Source organism: Rhodnius prolixus, unplaced genomic scaffold (genome assembly GCF_049639745.1).
Source record: "Rhodnius prolixus isolate KJV_2025 unplaced genomic scaffold, Rpr scaffold_47, whole genome shotgun sequence".
Classification (NCBI taxonomy): Eukaryota; Metazoa; Arthropoda; class Insecta; order Hemiptera; family Reduviidae; genus Rhodnius; species Rhodnius prolixus.
Window position 1 is genome coordinate 84387 of NW_027411631.1, and position 18951 is coordinate 103337.

General features: G+C 33.5%; 1 protein-coding gene across 3 annotated transcripts in view; it reads right to left on the reverse strand.

Moving 5' to 3' along the window:
• ITP (ion transport peptide) overlaps nt 1-18951 on the reverse strand; it is a 52805-nt gene that overhangs the window by 32399 nt on the left and 1455 nt on the right. Inside the window, exon 1 of one of the 3 annotated variants that reach the window (XM_074139616.1) lies at nt 7023-7418. The exons of the other annotated variants lie outside the window; for them this stretch is intronic. The gene's annotated coding sequence lies outside the window, so the exon portion shown is untranslated. Of the gene's footprint in view, nt 1-7022; nt 7419-18951 lie in introns of those variants that run through there. 3 annotated transcript variants of the gene reach the window in all.

Here is an 18951-nt window from a genome sequence, read left to right on the forward strand (position 1 = left end):
GCTGAGTCATATCAAAAAAATGTCCATTATTTTTATAAACATTTGCACGCCTAGTAAAAGGTTTTTTTTATATTTGTTTATTTAAAAAAACCCAAAACTTTTACAAAAGATTTTGCTAGTGTAAGCCCGCGAAACAGATGTCGCTCCTTAAAAATCCAATGCCTTTTAGATTTGAGAAGTTTAATTCACAAAGACTTGTTTTTTTTTTAGTTCAGTCATTATAAACAGCGGAAGTCCATTTGATGATTCTTTTAGTTGTTGATTAGCTTTGCAGTTGTTCATAACTTTAAAAAAAAAGAAGAATCTAGCTTGTATAAACTAACTATTTCTTTATATTACAAATCTCAACATTCAAACTTCGTTTGATTTTATTTTTTTAATTCATACTTAATTCTTCCTAACATTATGCAGTTTGTAGTAAAAACGTACATCACATTGAAACCAAACTTTAGAGGAATGGCTGCTATTCCCTCAGAATTTCGAGAAAACAAAACAAATACAAACGAGAGAGCACTGGTCTTAAAATTCACCATAACTTATGCTTTGATTTCTGTGGTAACTCGTAGAATTTTCATCTTTCAACTCGCCGATGTTTTCGTAAACTTTTAGGTCGACTTAAATCATTCGGTGCTTTCTTACAGCCTAAAATCGCATCAATTCATCTTACAATTGCAGCTCATCTTTCTCCGCCATGCGTGTTGCTCCATTATGTACTGCTACATAGAGTTATAAATAATTCAGCACATAATATTAAGAATTTACTGTGTAAAATGATAAAAAAAGATGATTAAAGCTTACTTAACTTAAATAAACAACAAAATGACGAGTAATAAAATACCGGAGATCTATAATGTCCAGTCTGGTTGTCTGAATTTGGATTAAAATTTTATTGTCGGCTTTTTTTGGCCCAGTATCTAAACGTAATATCAAATTCGAACTACCTGTGTTCTTGAATGGTAACCGTACAGTCGCACAAAAACAGATTATTATTGTGTTCTGTAGACCATAAAAATCCTGTTTTTTTTAATGTAAATGAAAAAAAAAAAGCTTCTAAATTGTATTAAATCAGTTTAAGCTACAGCACAATAGAAGCCTCCTTTTATCTTGTCCATACATCTTCAAAGCCAAGCTAGGGAGCTTCTACATTAAAAACATGTGGGTATTCCCCCAGACAAACATAATTGCAGACAGACCTCAAGAATGATCTGCCCAAGTTGTTGTTCATTAAATCTGAAAACATCCATTTCAAATACATACAATGAATGAAGGAGCCAATTAAATCGAATTACCTGTACTTTTTTTTTTTTTAAATCCAATTCTAAGATACCTCGTCGCCCATATATAGAGAATGGTTTGACTGGCCAACAATCCAAGAAATTACATCATCTCTTGTTTTACATAACAAGAAGTAGTTTAAAATAGCCTCTTTAAGCCATCAGTCCAGGTAGAAATAGGTCGTACTTATTACGAAGAAAATACTATCAGAATAATCATAAGACTTTTTCTAATCCTAGTTTACGTAATTAATAAATTTTATTGCCAGTCAAAATTTTTACGAAAAAGTAAGTTGAAATCAATATTACATAAACTGTTCAAAAAAGTGAGATTGTCAGAGCTTCCACCCAGAAATCCAATTAAAATCAATGATCTATGAAAAACTTTTCAAATCGAAGCGACAACCTGATGTCCAAGTTCAAATCAAATCCTTTGGCGACTATCCTGGCAATGACAAGAAAACAGAAAATAAAAAAAAAACACAATGGACAGTTACAAATCTTTTAACTCGGAATTTCGGCTAAACATTTCATGATGATCTTAAAGATCTCTTTAACCAAAACTTAAAGATTAAAAAGTTAAGAATAAGAATTGATTAAACGACAAAAGGTACACAAATCAGCAAGTACCCAACATTTCATTCATATTTCAACCATTTTGAAAAAGCTTATGTGTTTTTATTCAAATTTTATAGCAAAATAAAAGTCATTTTACTGCATTAAATTTTCATTATTATAAAATTGTTAGAACAAGTGAAAGCAACATTTTTTTAGAAGAATATTTTAACTTCATCCTCGTTAGAAAGCCGCTTAAATTGAGTTTTATAGAGTCACAGATTATCCTATTTAGAAATGGTTTAAAATGAATTGGAAAAATGAAAAAAAAATCGAAAATTTTTTAGATTATACACTGCTCCACAAAAAAAGTGGCGCACTTTAAAAATGCGTTATTTTTTCTTCAATGTAACTTTTTTGTTCTACATTTCACTTTAGTTAGCAAATATAAGAAGTATAAAGTTACGGGAGGGCTAAAATAAAATAAAAAATGATCTAAAAGAAATGAAAACCTTTAATTTAACAAAAATGTACTTCTCGGCAAAAAATGAGTTTGAAAAAAAAATGTATTTCTTCCGATTAAAAAAAGAGAAAAATAATTTAGTAACGTGTATTGCTCGTATTACTGCATCCAATCTCCTCGGCATACTCCTTATTAAATTTCTCACGAAATCTTGTGTTAATTCCTGCCATATCTCCACCAGAGCACCTCGCAAATTCTAAGCTCCTGGGAGGATTATTTCTCCATCTTAATCGCCTACCCAGCTCATCCCAAAGATGTTCAATAGGGTTTAAATCCGGGCTGCGTGCTGGTCATCTCAGAACACGAAAGCCAGTATCGTGGAGATATTGAACAACACAGGCGGCAGTGTGTGATCGGGCATTATCTTGCATAAAAATAAAATTCTCCCCAATAAATGGTGATAGGGTATCACATATTGCTGCAAAATTTCCCTCACATACAAATCTGCCTTCAAGATTGCCCTGTTGAACACGTGGAGCTCAGTCTAAGCCCCCATAGAAATCCCAGCCCACACCATCTCTGAACCACCTCCGAATGGTAGTCTACCAGAAATATTTCACGGAGCGTAGCGCTCCCCAGGCCTTCGGTAAACTGGGTAAACCCATAAGATGCATAGAGAGCAAAACGGGACTCGTCTGAAGAGAGAACGTTTCTCCAATCGTCCTCAGACCAGTTGCGGTGTTTCCTAGCGAACTCTAGACGGGCTCTCCGAGGATCTACGGTGAGAAATGGTCCTGTGGCTTGCTTCCTAGAGCGTAAATTCATTTCAGCGAACCTTCTTCGTACGGTTTCGGCACTGACTGAAACTCCACGAACAGTAAGCAGTGTTTGAGCTGTTTCAGAAGCAGTTGATGTACGATTTCTTAGAATGTGAATTCTAATAAATCGGTCATCAAGTGCTTCTGTGGCTCTTGGTCGACCCGAACCTTGCCTGCGAGTCTCCCAGTAACGATGGATGGCTCTACGGGCGGTGGTCTCAGGCAACCCTAACGTTCGTGCTGCGTACCGCTGACTCCGTCCATCCTCAACTAATGCAATAATACGGGCCACTTGCTCTGCTGTAATTGAGAGTTTGCAATGCTTTCAGCTTGAAAAAAAGTAGAAACGCAACTGAAGAGGTCAATAAATTTATTTACTGTTGAGGTAAAGTTCATGTTGTTTACACAAAGACCGAAGGGGATTAAACGAGGAATTGCTTCTCTATTTACAAGAAACTTTGGACCTTGATTCGATTAATTGTTCCCTGACAGGTTATGAAAATAATTAAAACTAATGATCTTTCCCCAAAATGTGATAAAACAAAAAATTAACGCTTTTTTCAAAGTGCGCCACTTTTTTTGTGGAGCAGTTTATTTACAACCAAAAACCACGATTTTTTTTTTTACATAGTTTTGACTTTTAATGGATAGTAGATAGATCTTATAAGACAAATGAACAATGTATTCGGCGACAATAGTTAGACTAAGATCTGGGTTTTCTAAACATTACTAAAATTAAAAAAAACCATTTTGATAAACTCTAGTTATTGATGTATTGGCGTTACCCAATCGACGAAATATGCCGGAAACTACGCCAACAACAACCGCAATTAATATCTTAAATAAAATGGTGCCCGAAATTCTACTTCACCCATAATACCTCTTGCGAACTGATAATTATTCGTACAACTGGATATTTTTCTACTGGTTGAACTTTTAGAACAGAGAGCCGAACAATCACAATAAGTCTGATGGAATAAATCGTCTTATTTATTTTACGCAAAGTTGGTACTAATGGTTGGCACTTGTTTCGATTAAAATGAACGAATTGTAACTGAGTTACGCAACTTTTAAACTTTTTTCACTCCTTGGTTGTACCAATAGAATTTTGGTAGATAAATAATTCTACCTAAAATATCTTTTTGTGCTTATTTATTTTTAATTTTCGCCTATTCTTGGATGATGGTTCCAGTATTATTATTATTTTTAACGAGTTTGTATTTGCTCCGAATATAGAACTATTGTTTAAATCATGTAAGGAATCCCATGTTAAATTTTCGTTAAAGGGGCCCCTTCAGTTCTTATTTATTTAATTCATTATTTTCTTTATTTTAATAATTATTTTCTTTGACTTGGAATATTTAAAGCAATCAAAAAAATTGAAGAGTTTAAATTCTACATGTATATCAAATGCCGTATATTAACCTCGCTTGATACATGTCCAGTGAATTGAACAGGCGGCTTAAAGGGTTTAATTTATTTCTTTTGTCATTTATTTTTTTGCAGCCATGAACGTTTAGGCGAACAAATATTGAAGACGTATCCGTACATATTTTTTTCTCTCAGTTTAATTATTAAAACGTTCTAATTAGGAAAAAAAAAAATCAAAATTCTTTAAACTAGTAATTTTTATTCGCATTTTTGTCAAATTTTTGGAAATCAAGTATTTAGAGGAAATTATATATTTCTTGGTGGTCCTCAAAAATTTCGAATTAAATTTTGTATGAACGGAAACATGCACGCCATTACCGAATAGGCTTTTTTAGTTTTTCACATTTCTCACTTCCTCTGTTAAATCCTTAATTTTATTTAGTATATTTTCTAGTAAAAAGTTACTTTGAATAGAACCTTTCTCTACATCAAAGTCAGCGTGGTTATTTTCTTGTAGGCTGGCTGTTGAATGATCAAGAGAGGTGATAATAACAAATTCCGCAACTTGGTCTCCCATTTTATTTAATTTAAAGCAAGTTGTAGAATGTTTTGATTGATTCCATCATTTTCTGTACTATTTTTACACAATAATAAAACCATTAACTGTGGACAACATAAACAATTCAAGTACATCTAGTGAATTATCCAACTGAAACCTCGTAGAAAACATGAAAAAGTATTTTTCCAACTTAAAAATCGCGTAATATGTCCTACAGTAGTACCCAACAGGAATATCCAGCTTTTTCTAAGACTTTCGAAGGAAACGATGGCTAGTCTTTGTATGTAATTCGTATATTCTTTGAAAATAGTTTTTTCTCAGAAGAGTGGAGAACTGCGCATGTGTAGAAGACTGAGATGATGTACAGCCTTTGATGTAATTCCTGAACGTTCTGATTTTTTTAGCGCATAATTCAAAGTAATTGAATAAAAATCTGCATTTGTTTGCTTTAAAACAAAAAAAAAAAGAAAAAGTATTATGTTTTCTTTTTTCAAAAAATATTTAGGTAGGCGTTGGCTTAGTACAATTTTAAATTTTAAGGAAACCAGCAACAGCTTTTCTCAAGAAAATAATTCTGTAATGACAAACGTCCAGTGAATTAAATTGGCTTAAATTTCGTAATTTCATTCTTTGTTATGCATTTGTGAAATAGCTTTCTGAGAGGAAAATGCAACATTATCTTTCATCCAGCCGTAAAAATTAATTTTTCTTTTTACACAAAAACAAATGTTTTTAAATTTAAGTATCAAGAGATTTACACGCATGGAATATATTATATGCAAACGATAGAAGGCAATTTTTATTTTTAAGTTAATTTTGAGGGGAAAAAATATAAAACAATCATTTTTTTAAACCAACGTGGTACTTTAGGTTAATCGATTTCGACTAAAATTATAATATCGTTTACCTTACTTCAATGAACTATCTACTTTTTAAACTTACAGCGTTTTCACTTTTTTTGTGTTATGAACTCAAAACTGACACGACTAAAAGAACGCTTTTTCTTGTTTCATGGGGCCTTAAAACGTTATATTTCTGTTAGGATAACTAAAATTTTAAAGTTCTTGTAAGAAATAGTTTCTTACCCAAATTAATGTTGTTTCAAAAAATGTATCGTAAACACTAACCCGAATTTATCCATTGTTATTCTAAAACTTAAATAGAACTGAAATAGAACAAGACCTACAGATAACTTGTACACCTAGAACAATGTTTTTACCTTATACCACAACTTAAGGGTTGCCAGGTTTTATTTAAAAATTTTTTTAGCTTTTTTACAGCACAAGTTCACTACTATAAAAAGACACGCTTGTTTTAACGGTTCCCCAATATCCAATATCTTCCTGACCACTCCCCCCTTCACAAAATATCATTGGTTTTTGCCCCAAAAAGAGAAAAAGTAAGTATAGTTAGTGTATTAAGTTCAATGAGAAGAGTCTGTATCTAAAAAAAATTTCAAAAAAGTTCAAGAATGTTCTATATTTCCGGCCAACCAATTTGGTTTTTTTCAAACTTTCAAAAAATTATGGAGGCTAAAAATTCAATTGTTTGTTATCAGCAGTATGGTTGAACAATGTTTAAAGGACCCTACTGTATGTAGAACTGGTTTTTGTTTTATACCATAATATATCACTATACTTCTAGTTCTATAAGAGAAATCTCAGAAATATGATACATCTACGTGTGTACATACAAAGAATCCAGAAAATGTTTTGTAAATGAAAAAATATAAAAAGTAAAGATGAATTAGAAGGGTACTTCCGTTCTGTTGACCATAATCATTTCTGTCCACAGTTTGTCTTTACTAGTTGTACGGTCATAGACAAGCATTTCTAGAAAGAATCACATTTACTTATGGCTCAGGAGGCCTAAAAACATATATTTAGCGGTTAGAAAGAAAGCAATTGAAATGTGGAAATCATAAATTTAGCCATTAAGAGAAATTAAGTGAAGATAAAAAATACAGAATTAAATTCACTCACCAGTTAGTTAAGATGAATTGATCTCAAGTCTGTGGAGCCACGTGCGATAGTAATCCCATTAGTGAATTAAATGAAACAAGTTCAAAAAATATTGGAATTTAGATTTGGTGTTTAATTATATGACATCTTAATAATTTTTTTTATAAAAAAAAAATATAAAAAAAAATCAAAGTCTAAATAAAAATTGTAGATTGTATAGTACACGAATTTACAATATTTTAAAAGAACTGCAGAAATGGATGTAGAATTAAGAAGCGGAGCCTTTTATTTGATTGAGAAACGGTTAAGGTGTAGATGTGAACTCACTAAGAAGGCATATGGTTTGGGGCCGGAGAAGTCTTGCTAGCTACAGCACAGCTAGGTAAGTAGTAGTAGGGGAACTGACCAGATCTTCCACCACCATGAGGAGCCTGTGACGTCATATACCAAACTTCTAAAAGGAACCTCCTCCTGTGCCGGCACAGGCAAGTTTTGCTCCGGTATCTTTCCTTTGAGCCCCACTTCGCTTTCAATTTCTCTTGAAGGCGCAATCAAAAAGTCTTGCAAAGAAACCACTAAAAAAAATTAAATCTTACGTCAAAGCTGACCACAACTTTCAATGTACTATAGTTTTCAAGGTTCTTCAAATTTTCGTCAAGTGTTGATTGTCACCAGAAGTATAGTCAATTAATGCCAAGTTTTACAGGCGGGCTTTACGTCCAACTACTACTAAAGTCTCATATTAACCATTAAATAAAATCCAAGGGCCTAGACCAGGAATCGAACCCACTAAACCAACAATACATCTTAGCTTTGCGGGCCTCGCCTCTAACCACTCGGCTATCGTGGTCTTTAATTGCCTCTAATATTGGTTAACTATGATTAAAAAAGATATTTTGAAGGAAGGTGACTTCTCAAGTCGCATTAAAGTCATCTTTTAAATAATAATAATAATAATAATAATAATAATAATAATAATAATAATAATAATAATAATTGTGGTTCATTATTTTTGGTGACTGATTCATAGTTTCAATAGGATGAAAAAATAATTACCATTTCAGTCGTGATACATTTATTCTGCCGAGCTTTCGACCTAGGGACTACGTCATCTTCAGGGCTAGTTTACAAAGTAATATTTTTTACATTACAGGGTTGGTGTGTCTTCTGTCTTGTCTCTCAGTCATGGACACTCAGTCCATGAACAGACAAGACAGAAGACACACCAACCCTATAATGTAAAAATATTACTTTGTAAACTAGCCCTGAAGATGACCCCGGTTTAAAAATATATTTCCTGCTTCAAACAGAAGTTAAGTAGCAGCCCTTTTAAAATTTTATAAATGCTTCGCTCAAAATTAGCACAATTTCGTCAACTTGGCTAGCCATTTCTTGATTTCTGTTAAAGGTATTGCTTACTGGTCTAGGATTCCAGCTTCTTTACTATTTATTTACTTTAAAATTGCATTATTGGACGCGCCTTAAAAATAAATAAAACAAAAGCCCGAAGAAAACAGATACACGCTGTATTGCGATACCCAGGAAATTGTGCACCATATCCTTGAATTTAAAACCATGAACAGGTATTTGCGAAGAACAGGCATGATCCTTACTAGTTGCTGTAGCATTCCATATACACTTATTAATCAAGAATGTTTGTCTTTTATAGCTTAGAACAATCGATAGAAAAGGCGTGTGTTCACTTTAGACTTTAGTTTCATCCTAACATGTATCCAAGGCAGACAGACGCTGTGAAATCGCTGTTGTATAATGGCTGAGGAATATTCTTAAATAGTTTTACTTTCCAATAGAATGTAGTTTGTCCCATTCTTACCTGTTGCCGGACCCTTATCTGCTGATAATGAAAAAATATAAATAAACAAATAAAAAAAAAGCAGTTTACCTGAGAAGGATTCTATCAGGAGTTTTTTAGATTTTTGTGCTGTCATAGTCACTAAGAAAGGAATCAGTGCTGTTCAAACAATTCTCTTACTAAAAATCTCACCGTTTCGAAAGAAAAATTGTGTAATGAATATTTTGACTGTGATCAAAGACAATACAGGTTTTCTTTGCTTACTGTTCTTACAACTAAAAAGTTACTTTTATTATTTACCACTTTTGCTTTCAATAGAAATCGGTTTAAACAACGATGAACTAATCCGGAAAACACTTCATTCTAAAAAGCAATATCAGCAGAATTGCTAATCCAAAAACCAAAAAAGTCTAAGGAAAAAACAAACAAAAAAAAGTCAATGTTCTACATAAATTCAATCGTCTGAAGAATGCAGATCAAATTGCAATACATCTGCTGAGAGAACAGCCGCCTATTCATCTACAGTCCATGCTGATTTACAAAAGTCAACCTGTTTGTATGAAATAATTAAGGTACATCAACGTTTGAGCTCGTTTGTACCCCAAAAAAAAACCCATATCTCACTTAATTGTATGAAGTTCCTTTGAATAAACTAAAAAATCTCAGAAACTCCTATACAGGACCACCGCATTGGTAACTATTTAACTTCAACTCCTGAGGAGCTAATTCCTTCCCATGAAATGATATATCCTAAAGAATGATAGTTCTTTCTGTTCTAACAGAACAAAAAAAGTGTGAGCCTGCGGTTCGAAAATTTTTATTAAAATCTGCGGACAATACATAAATATTTGCTAAAATCGAACTTACGATATTTTTTACAATTAAGAGAAAGACATGTCAGTGTTCCCAACCTATATATTGTTTGGTAGTTTAATTTGGGAAATTTTATAAGTTTTGTGCTAATTTCTAGCGGAAATTTCCCGAGTGGAAACATATATTGTATTAAATTTGCACAATAATTATAGTTGTAAAATATAACTAATTCTAGGAACTATAGTTTGCACAATAATAATGCACGGAAATAGATAATTGCACCACTTTTTCTATTATTCAATCCGATTATATTACTTTTTTCTTTTTTTTTTTTGAAATCCGCCAAAATGACGCGAAGGATAGCTCAAGGACTTGCATAGTACGGTCTGATCTACAATGTGTGAACTGATGCGGAAGAGTTTTGCAATTAAATATGCATTTACTTTTTACTTTCAACTTCAATAAAAGGAAATGTTATGAGCTTGTCAAAAAATTTTCATATAGTGTTTCTATAATACTTCTTTTCTTGTCTCATTGCAGTCATACTACTTTCTGTTACTGCACTAGTCAAGGTTCTAATAATGCAGTTTTTTATTTTATTTTAATGAAATTATAAAATGCTATAGATTGTATTAAAAGGGAGGTTCTACCAAAAAAGGGGTAGAAACGCAGGCAATCGAAAATGCCCATTGTTGCCCGTCCACCCATCATCTCATGAGATACCGGGGCTTCAAGACCAGCAAATCCGGCTAAGTGTTTCCCGATAGCAGTACAAATATAAAAAGCAGTGATAGGACACTAGAGGAGCATGGCGATTCAATCGCCCAGTGCACTGAATAAACCTAGTGAGTTCGTAAAGATTACCAGATGCCACAATCTCCGGTAGGGAAACATTCAAAATGTAGTTTTAGAATAAACAGGACACACCTCAACAAAGTGCCGCACAGTCTCATTGGACTCACCACAGCCAGCGCAAATTGGCGACTGGATATGGCTGCATTTGAAAAGATGGTACCCTAAATTCACATGTCCACTCAACACCTGAACCAAAATGGCGGATCTGGGACCTGCTGAAGGCAACCACAGCCCTTTTTTGACAGGCCAAGAATTTCCTTAGCATGACGAAAGACAGCTAGGGATCTCCACCGTTTTCGATGTTCCTTCAAATTCCACTGCTCCACCTCGGTTCTACAACGTCGTAAGATAATGGTATACATGCAACTATTAGATAAAAATCTGGCCCTTTGTTTAAAGGTAACTCACCAAGACGGAGGCAGATTAGAACTTTATTTCTGATGAAAGAACGACGTGTTCAGATTTTAAAGGAAATTGTTAAGAATTGAACTTCAGGTGAATAAATTCTCCCAAATTTTTGTAATTTTTCCAAACAAATATTCTTAATAAAGTTATTCCCGGCTAGGTATGCGCGCATCTTGCGACCAAACAATGGTTTTAGAGGAACGCTGGGGGAAAAATTAATGCACCGGTTCAAACAGTGTAATGCAATAAAGCAAAAGCTGGGCTCTTGGGTGGTAGTTTGGGTATGATATAGACGTTCTCCAGGTCTGGCGGCTGTTTTGTGAGGTACCACCTCTACCATCAGCTGTTCTTGAATCTGCAGGGCTGCAGAATTATAATTACTCAGCAAATGACATCAATTATTCACTCTACCTTCCATCCTTCATATACCTGTATGCAAGACTCCACAAATAATGATAGGAAATCTTCTGATGCATTTGTTAAGTTAGAAAATCTACTGTAAACTATCATTGAGAAGGGGAAATTCAGTGTAAACTTGAGAAGAATGACAATGGATGCCTACCCAGAAGCATAAGCCAGGTCCTGCAAGTTGACCTGCAGCTGTGTGCGGATTGAGAACTTTTCCACGATGAGATCTTTGGAATGATTGAGACTAAAAGAGAGATAAGATAAGGGTTTGAGAGACAACTAGCGATATCTAAACTCTTGCAAACAGGAAAGGTTTTGCGTACTAAACCTTGAAAGAGTTAGGCTTTTTTTAAACAAGCTTGTTTTGCAAGAGTTAGAAGCAGTAAACTGAAATAGCACCTAGAGAAGTGCCACTGCTGAACGACATATTGCCGTTGGAACTTCCCTACCGGAAGTGAGAATAGTATCAAAACGGAATTAAAACTTTCAAGACACTTCAATTTTTTAATTAAAAATCTTCTATCCACCCACAGAGATAAAAAACTATTTGTAGAAAACTTGTTCGATCAATGTTCTCCATTGAGCAGTCAATTTAATGACAGAAATAAAGTAGTAATTGTTCTAGTTAGCACTAACTAATGTTTACATTTAACCGCTTAGGTGACGCTTGAGTAAATACTTATTAACATAATGCAACTTGCAAAGGAGACCTTGGCAGACAAGCCGACCCAGCGAGATCTTGAATCTCTTTCTCTGAGTGCATAATATTTCTCTTACTGCCGTACTGTTACCGCAATCTCACCAAAAAAAGTTTCAATTTAGATTTTTCAGCAAAGATACACGTTATGAGTTCATATTTTGGGGTCCAAAACATTAATTTTTGGGAAATAGCCTTTTTGTATAAATGTATGTGACTAAATTCACGTAAAAAAAATGAAAAATCACAAGTGAACACAAAATATGGATCCTACAATCCAAAATCTGGGCGTAATGTACCAAAACGGATCAGGAACTCATTCATAAACTGAAAGCTAATCCATTTATTTTCGGCTAAGAGCCATCTATCTCCTTTACTCCCATCTGAGATCCTTTTTGTGGTTTAACCTTTGACTTCCTCATTTTAAGACAATCTACTTTAAAAATTGATTACTTTAACATTATTAAACACATTAAAGAAGGAAACTTTTATAAAAAGTGCCAGCACCTAGGTCTGATAATGATCACGTAAGGGCCTAATGAGTTTTCTTAAAAATTTCTATTACTTTTTGTTTTTCCAGCATCCGGAGGAAGATTGAGGCTGTTTAGAGAATAACTTATGCTTCAAAATGGTATCAATTTTTAGAAAATTTTTCTGTCTTTCTAACCGTGTCATCAGAATCGAATTCGGACTAAAACTTTCTGAAAAATAACATTTTTATTGGAAAAAAGTATTGATTCTAAAAAAAAAAAAATTAAAGTGACGTCACTCAAGAACAGTAGAAAATATGAAGTTGGCCAATACGTCATTGAACTCCACTTTAGATGTACTACACCACAGTAGGCCTATGGACAATACTTACTGGTTCACCCTGTATATAGAAGGAAAACCGCGAAAGAATGGCGGAAGGACATTTGATTGGGCCTCATTATGGGACACACAGCGATCAATGTTCGTTCATTAACTCGAGGTGTCAATCTACAAAATCTGATCTGTATCTTTGCGTGGTTCTCTCCGTACAACTGCTTTTTTTTTTAGGGCTAACAGCGATAAGAACATGTGGATCCTATCAGGACATCTTAGTCAATTTAATCTCCAATTTTGAATTAAAGTTTTCCACTCTAAAACTTTCCCTTGAAGTGCCTGGGTGGTCAATGTTCAAACAAGTCTCTTAAATTTTCCTATTTTTAGAAATATTGGTCAATCCGTTCACCCAAAAAATTCCTAAAAGTCTTGAATATTTATACATAAAACAATAATCCAAATACTTTAATTTGTAACTGCATGTGAAATACCAATTAGCACCACTTGTTAAATAAATTAGACACACCAGTAAACGCCGTCTATTTATCTAATGAAACTATTCTTAGACGATGTAATATTTAAAGAATTATAACGCGTGTAAATTAGGAATTAGTCTGTCAAACCCAATGCTTCAAACTTCTTCTTTTACATCAAGTTTCTGAAGCTGTTGCTTATACAGTTTTATCGAAACTAGAGTTTCTATTATTGTTAATTGTAGCGTCAGTAACCGGATGTCCGTGTGAAGATGTCAGCATCTATAACTTCCGTTTTCTTAGGATGAAAAAAATAACTGCCAGTTTCAGTCATGATATAATTTTATTATGCCGAGCTTTCTGCCTAGGGACTAGCTCATCTTCAGCGCTAATTGACAATGTACTATTTTACAACATTAAAGGGTTGATGTGTCTTCTGTCTTGTCTGCTCATGGACTGGAGCCTGAAAGGACGAACTTTCCCCAAAATACTGAATTTTTCTAAATTTAAGAAAGCATTTTGAGGCTAGTAAAATAATCTATCTGTACAATATTTCATAGTGTGGAATTTGAGAAGTAAAAAAAAATAAGGGAGTTAGTAAGATGAGCATGCCGATCCAGGCGTCACTTTGCCTGCTCTATAAACCCCTATTTCCTAAAGGAAATTGAATACCCTCTATATAAGTAAATAAAAAAATACTTCGATGCCAATATTTGTCTCACCTTTCTGTTGGACAAAGTAACAGGTTGAAAAAAAATAACCTCGTACAAACACTTCCAGTGCATTGTACACTTAAATTTTCTCGAGACATACCACTTCTTTATTAAAAAGGATTTGATTAACGTTGTTGTACTCACAATGTTGTTTTTTTAATGATATTTCTATATTATTTCAATGGAAGGTTGATTAAAGTGCAACTGTTGATGGTAGTGAGTGACATATCTCTCTCAAAAAAACCTAGTAAAATCGATATTATTTATGTCGACTGATGAGAAAATTTACAGAAAACTCGATAAAGGTTGTTCTATAAAGTAATTTTTGTTTAATTGAATCCATTAACTTTAAATTGACAATTTATGGAGCTACAGTAGCTCTTTTAGATCGTGGTATATTCTCTTAACCAACCAACGAAAAAGTAACACTCGATTGAGTAATTTAGCATAAAAGTTATTCGATTATTTCACAATCATTGAGTAAATAATGTATATTGTCCGAGATCTACGTTTGCTCCTAAATGGAATTAGAAGTTTCTGCGATTGTTTACATTCGATAAATATAATAATTGTCATATCGCTCATTCAAATCACAATGCACAAATCGATCATCAAATCAATACTACTATTGAATGTGATGTGAATACTAAATTTGGTGAATATTTACTACAATAATACAAGAGTTGATAAATTTTCTTCCTGTAAATTATCGAAGAAAACTTATATTGCTTCAGTGATAATAAATTTGATAATCTCACGATCATACAACTGATTAGTGTGGACGAACATTGTATGGGATTCAAACAAACGTTGAATACAATCTCTTCAATCCAAAATCTTCCGAACAATTGTTCTCTCTCCATTTTTTGGAGGCTTCCTTCTACGTCGTACAATTATTAAGGCTCTCTTATAAATTGTACAATTGTTAAGGCACCTTTCTACGTCATACAATTGTTAAGGCTCCCTTCTCGTTATACAGTTATTAAGGCTCTCTTCTATGTTGTACAATTGTTAAGACACCCTTCAAGGCTCCCCTTCTACGTCATACAATTGTTAAGGCTCCCTGATAACTCTCTAATTCAACCATCTACTGTAACTTCGAGACTTCTTCTTTTATTATCATTTATTAAAGACGTATCTACTATCTCAGGTCATTTGCACCATGAGACTTTTTCAATGCTTTACAGTATTCTGGAAAATATTCTGCCCTTACAGACAACACTGTCCAAAATCGGAATGTGAGCTGCAAGAAGCTCCCCTAAAGGCAGATAGTTGGATTTCAATCAAGCGATCTCCGAATGGGAATGCAGTGCGCTAACCTCATACAGCTAGTACCCTTTCACCATGCCTAGTTTTCTATTAGCGCTTAAATTATTAGTACAAAATCAAATACGTAAGGTACTTATAAACTTTCTGCATTTTTGGCCACTTTTTTTGCTGTTAAAGCAATTTAAAACGTACAAATTCAGCCATTGCGAACAACATTTGCGCTACTGGTCCCCAAAATAACTGTCGACTAACTTTGATAAAGTTCTCTGCAGAGCCTGAAAGCGACTATTTGGCGTAAAGTATTAGTATATTTATGTAAAATAAGATAACATTCGTACAGATTGGTAAAACAAGAAATGTTGTTTTGAAGGTGCAAGTTTGTGATTGTAGTTTCACAGAAAAGATTTACAGCGCCAGAGAAGTTTTCTAATAAAAATGATAAACCTATTTCTGTAAATAGTGTAAGAAATTATAAAACAAAAAACATAACTGAGCTATTTACCGTGCAAATCTTGAAAAAAATTAAAACATTATCTTTGCAAATTTCCAAGAACATTAAAAAAAATCTTGTAGATTTATGTAATTTGCGAGTACACAGCTTCCTTAATCGCATGGGATTCTTTTCTTTATCTTATATTAATTAAACAATGCACAAGAAATTTTTTGTACGTGCGACAAAAACAAACTGAGACTGGATTAGATCCAGTTTTAGCAACATGAGTAACAAAACATTAATTGTGATAATATAAAACACTTTATCTTTTTGTAAATAAAACTTTTTAAAGCAATATTTTTGTTTAACTCGGAATTTTTACTTATTGCACAAAGGTGAAAATTTTATTAATTCAGGTGCCAAAATCATCTCTGATAATTAAGAATTTTATCAAAATCCATCCGCTGACTAGAAAATTATAACATTTCTGATTTGTTTTTATCTCAGAAGTGGCTCGTAACACTTTTCTTTGAAATACGTCCATTATTTACTCATCTTAACTGTCTATATCTTTAATTGCAAACATTTTTTTGAGGGAAAATTTTTTTGTGGAGTTCTTAGGTAACACCAAGTTGAAATTTCACCTAACGTAAGGATGAGCAAAAAAGTGGCCTGCTGATATTTATTAGAAATAATTTTTACAGGTTCAAAATGAGTATATATAATTTTATTTTTTTAAATTCCTGTTGAACATCCAAATATTTATACCAATTTAATTTCTTTGAGACTACTTGAGAACAGATCTAAACTAACATTTCTACACAAAGAATTAATCTTAAGACCCCGTCTAGGTCATTAGAAAACATTTTGGGTTAAATTTGGGTTGCCCACCACTAAGGTACCCCCGAGCCACTACTCGGGTCAAAAGTCCTGCTGACCCTTGTTACCACCATACTTACTCTACTTCATAAAACCATGTACCATTAGCCCAGACATCTATTTCTCTTCTGGAAAGCTTCAGACCTATTTACCATACCCCCAAAATCATCAGTAGCCTTGATAACTCCTTTCAAAAGTGGCAGCAAGTAATTGAGAATGCTATTTCCGGATAGTTCCTCCAGTCAATTAGTGTTTCCGTCCCCTTGCTATTTACTCTACCTGGATTTCTGTTCCTTTATGTTTTTTTATTACATCTTCTTATTCGGATTCGCTTAGATTAATAGCGCGTTATGGGTAAAAATTAAATTTTAAAGGGATAAAATAAATAAATCCTTTATCCGTACATAAGGTATCCGTAAACCTGAACTAAAATGGTCGACTAAGCGGCCGTCTAAGTGACAATCGTTGCCACTTCTGAACTAAAGTGTTAATCAGATCTTTTTTTAGGGCCTGTCAGGTAAATGAGGCACATTTAAAGCATAGAAAGTAAAGTAATTGCCTATTTTTTTTTCAGGCAGGGCTTAACGTCTAAATACCAATTAGGTGCAGTTGACAGGGGCGGAAGCTCATACTTTACTATAAACAATTTTCCCTAACAGATAAAAAAGTAGTCATACGCGAGTTTCGAACTGGGGATCTCTAACATACAAAGCCACACTCTGAATATTTCTGAATTTTGTAGACTTTTCTTGAAAACTTCTTTACTTTAGTTTCACTCAAAAGTTTAGGCCAACAAACTGTACAGATAAATCCACTCATTTTATTTATTTATTTTTTTAACAATTTTTTTGGACATTTCAAAATTTGAAAACTTCTGAAAATTGATAAATATTAGGGTCCAGGTAAATTTCAAAAGAGAGAGACGAAGACAGATGGTGCTCTCTCTCAAAAATCCTACTTTTTTTTCGGAAGTTATTTTCCTGGCTGAATTGTCAAGGTTTTTTACGAGGATACTATTAGCACGACGAACAGGCGACATTAACGGATTGAAGTGACAAGTCACGGATGAATGCCATTTTGATATTTACAGACCAACTTGAATATTCATTCTAGAGTTCATGAGTTTATTTTGAGTAGAAAGCAGTACCGCTGAATGCTGTGCTCAAAATTCTAATTTCTCTTCAAAGTAACCATTCCGTGGATATTTTTTCTAATTAGTATGTAAAGTAGTAAAGTAATCGCCTATTTTTTCAGGCGGAGCTTAACGTCCAACTACCGAATAAGGTGTCGTGGACGGAGGCGACTAGCAAACATACTTTACTGTAAATTTCTTTGTATTAACCATTAAATAAAATCCAAGGCCTAAGACCGGGGAATCGAACCCAGTACCACAATACATATTAGCTTCGCAGGTATCGCCCTCTAACCGCTCGGCTACTGTGGCGCCCTAAATTTTTGAAAAATTCCAAAACCAAAAATACCATTTCATTGAACGAATTTTTCACTTCCTTGTTTTATTTTTTTCTCGAAAACACCTTCTACTATTTTCTCAAATCATATTTAGAAGTTTTTAGATTAATTTTTCTGTATTTTTGAGGGGGTTTCCTACGGGTTTTGGACAATAAACGATTTTTAATTGAATGTGAGACGACCTAATTGTAAGAACCATATTTTTGACCAATATTGTTTTCTCCAGAGAGCTTAGCTTTCGTGCTGACATCAAAATCACTGACAGGATCTTAAAACAATAACCAAAAATATATATTTTGCATAGTTAGGATTCCTTGAAGTTTATCACTTCCGGAGTAGACTTAATCACTATAATTTGATTAAAAATCGATACATTAGTATTTCCGTGTATAAACTTTAGTTTCAAGAAGTATAAAACATCGATAATTCCTTTTCATAGGCTAAGCGAAAGACAGGAAGTCTTTTACTTCCTTAGACAGGGAAATGTAATAATTACTATAATCTATAAAACATTTAATTGAAGAATTTTAATCGAATCGTTAGTGATGTGATATCAAAACTTGGAAAACTGAACGCAGAATTTGTGCTTCTTTATCAGTTTTACAGTGCATACAGATGCAGGCTAAACGTTTATAAATTTTTTTTTTTAATTCACTAGTCAGAGATGCACTGGTGTCCTAAATAAGAAAAACGTACTTTTACAAATCGATATATGTTTCAGAAGTTTATATCTACAATTAGTCAAAAACGGAAATCGATAGTACTCTAATTTGATACTTTCAGGTACAACCGTGGGTGCTGGAGAAAAACTTTTTGACGAAATTAGCTAATAAGAAATGCCAAATAACTGAACCACTCTTTTTTGGGCAGTTTTTTTTTGTAAATGCTGCTAAATCTTTTCACGTTCAAATTGCGCGT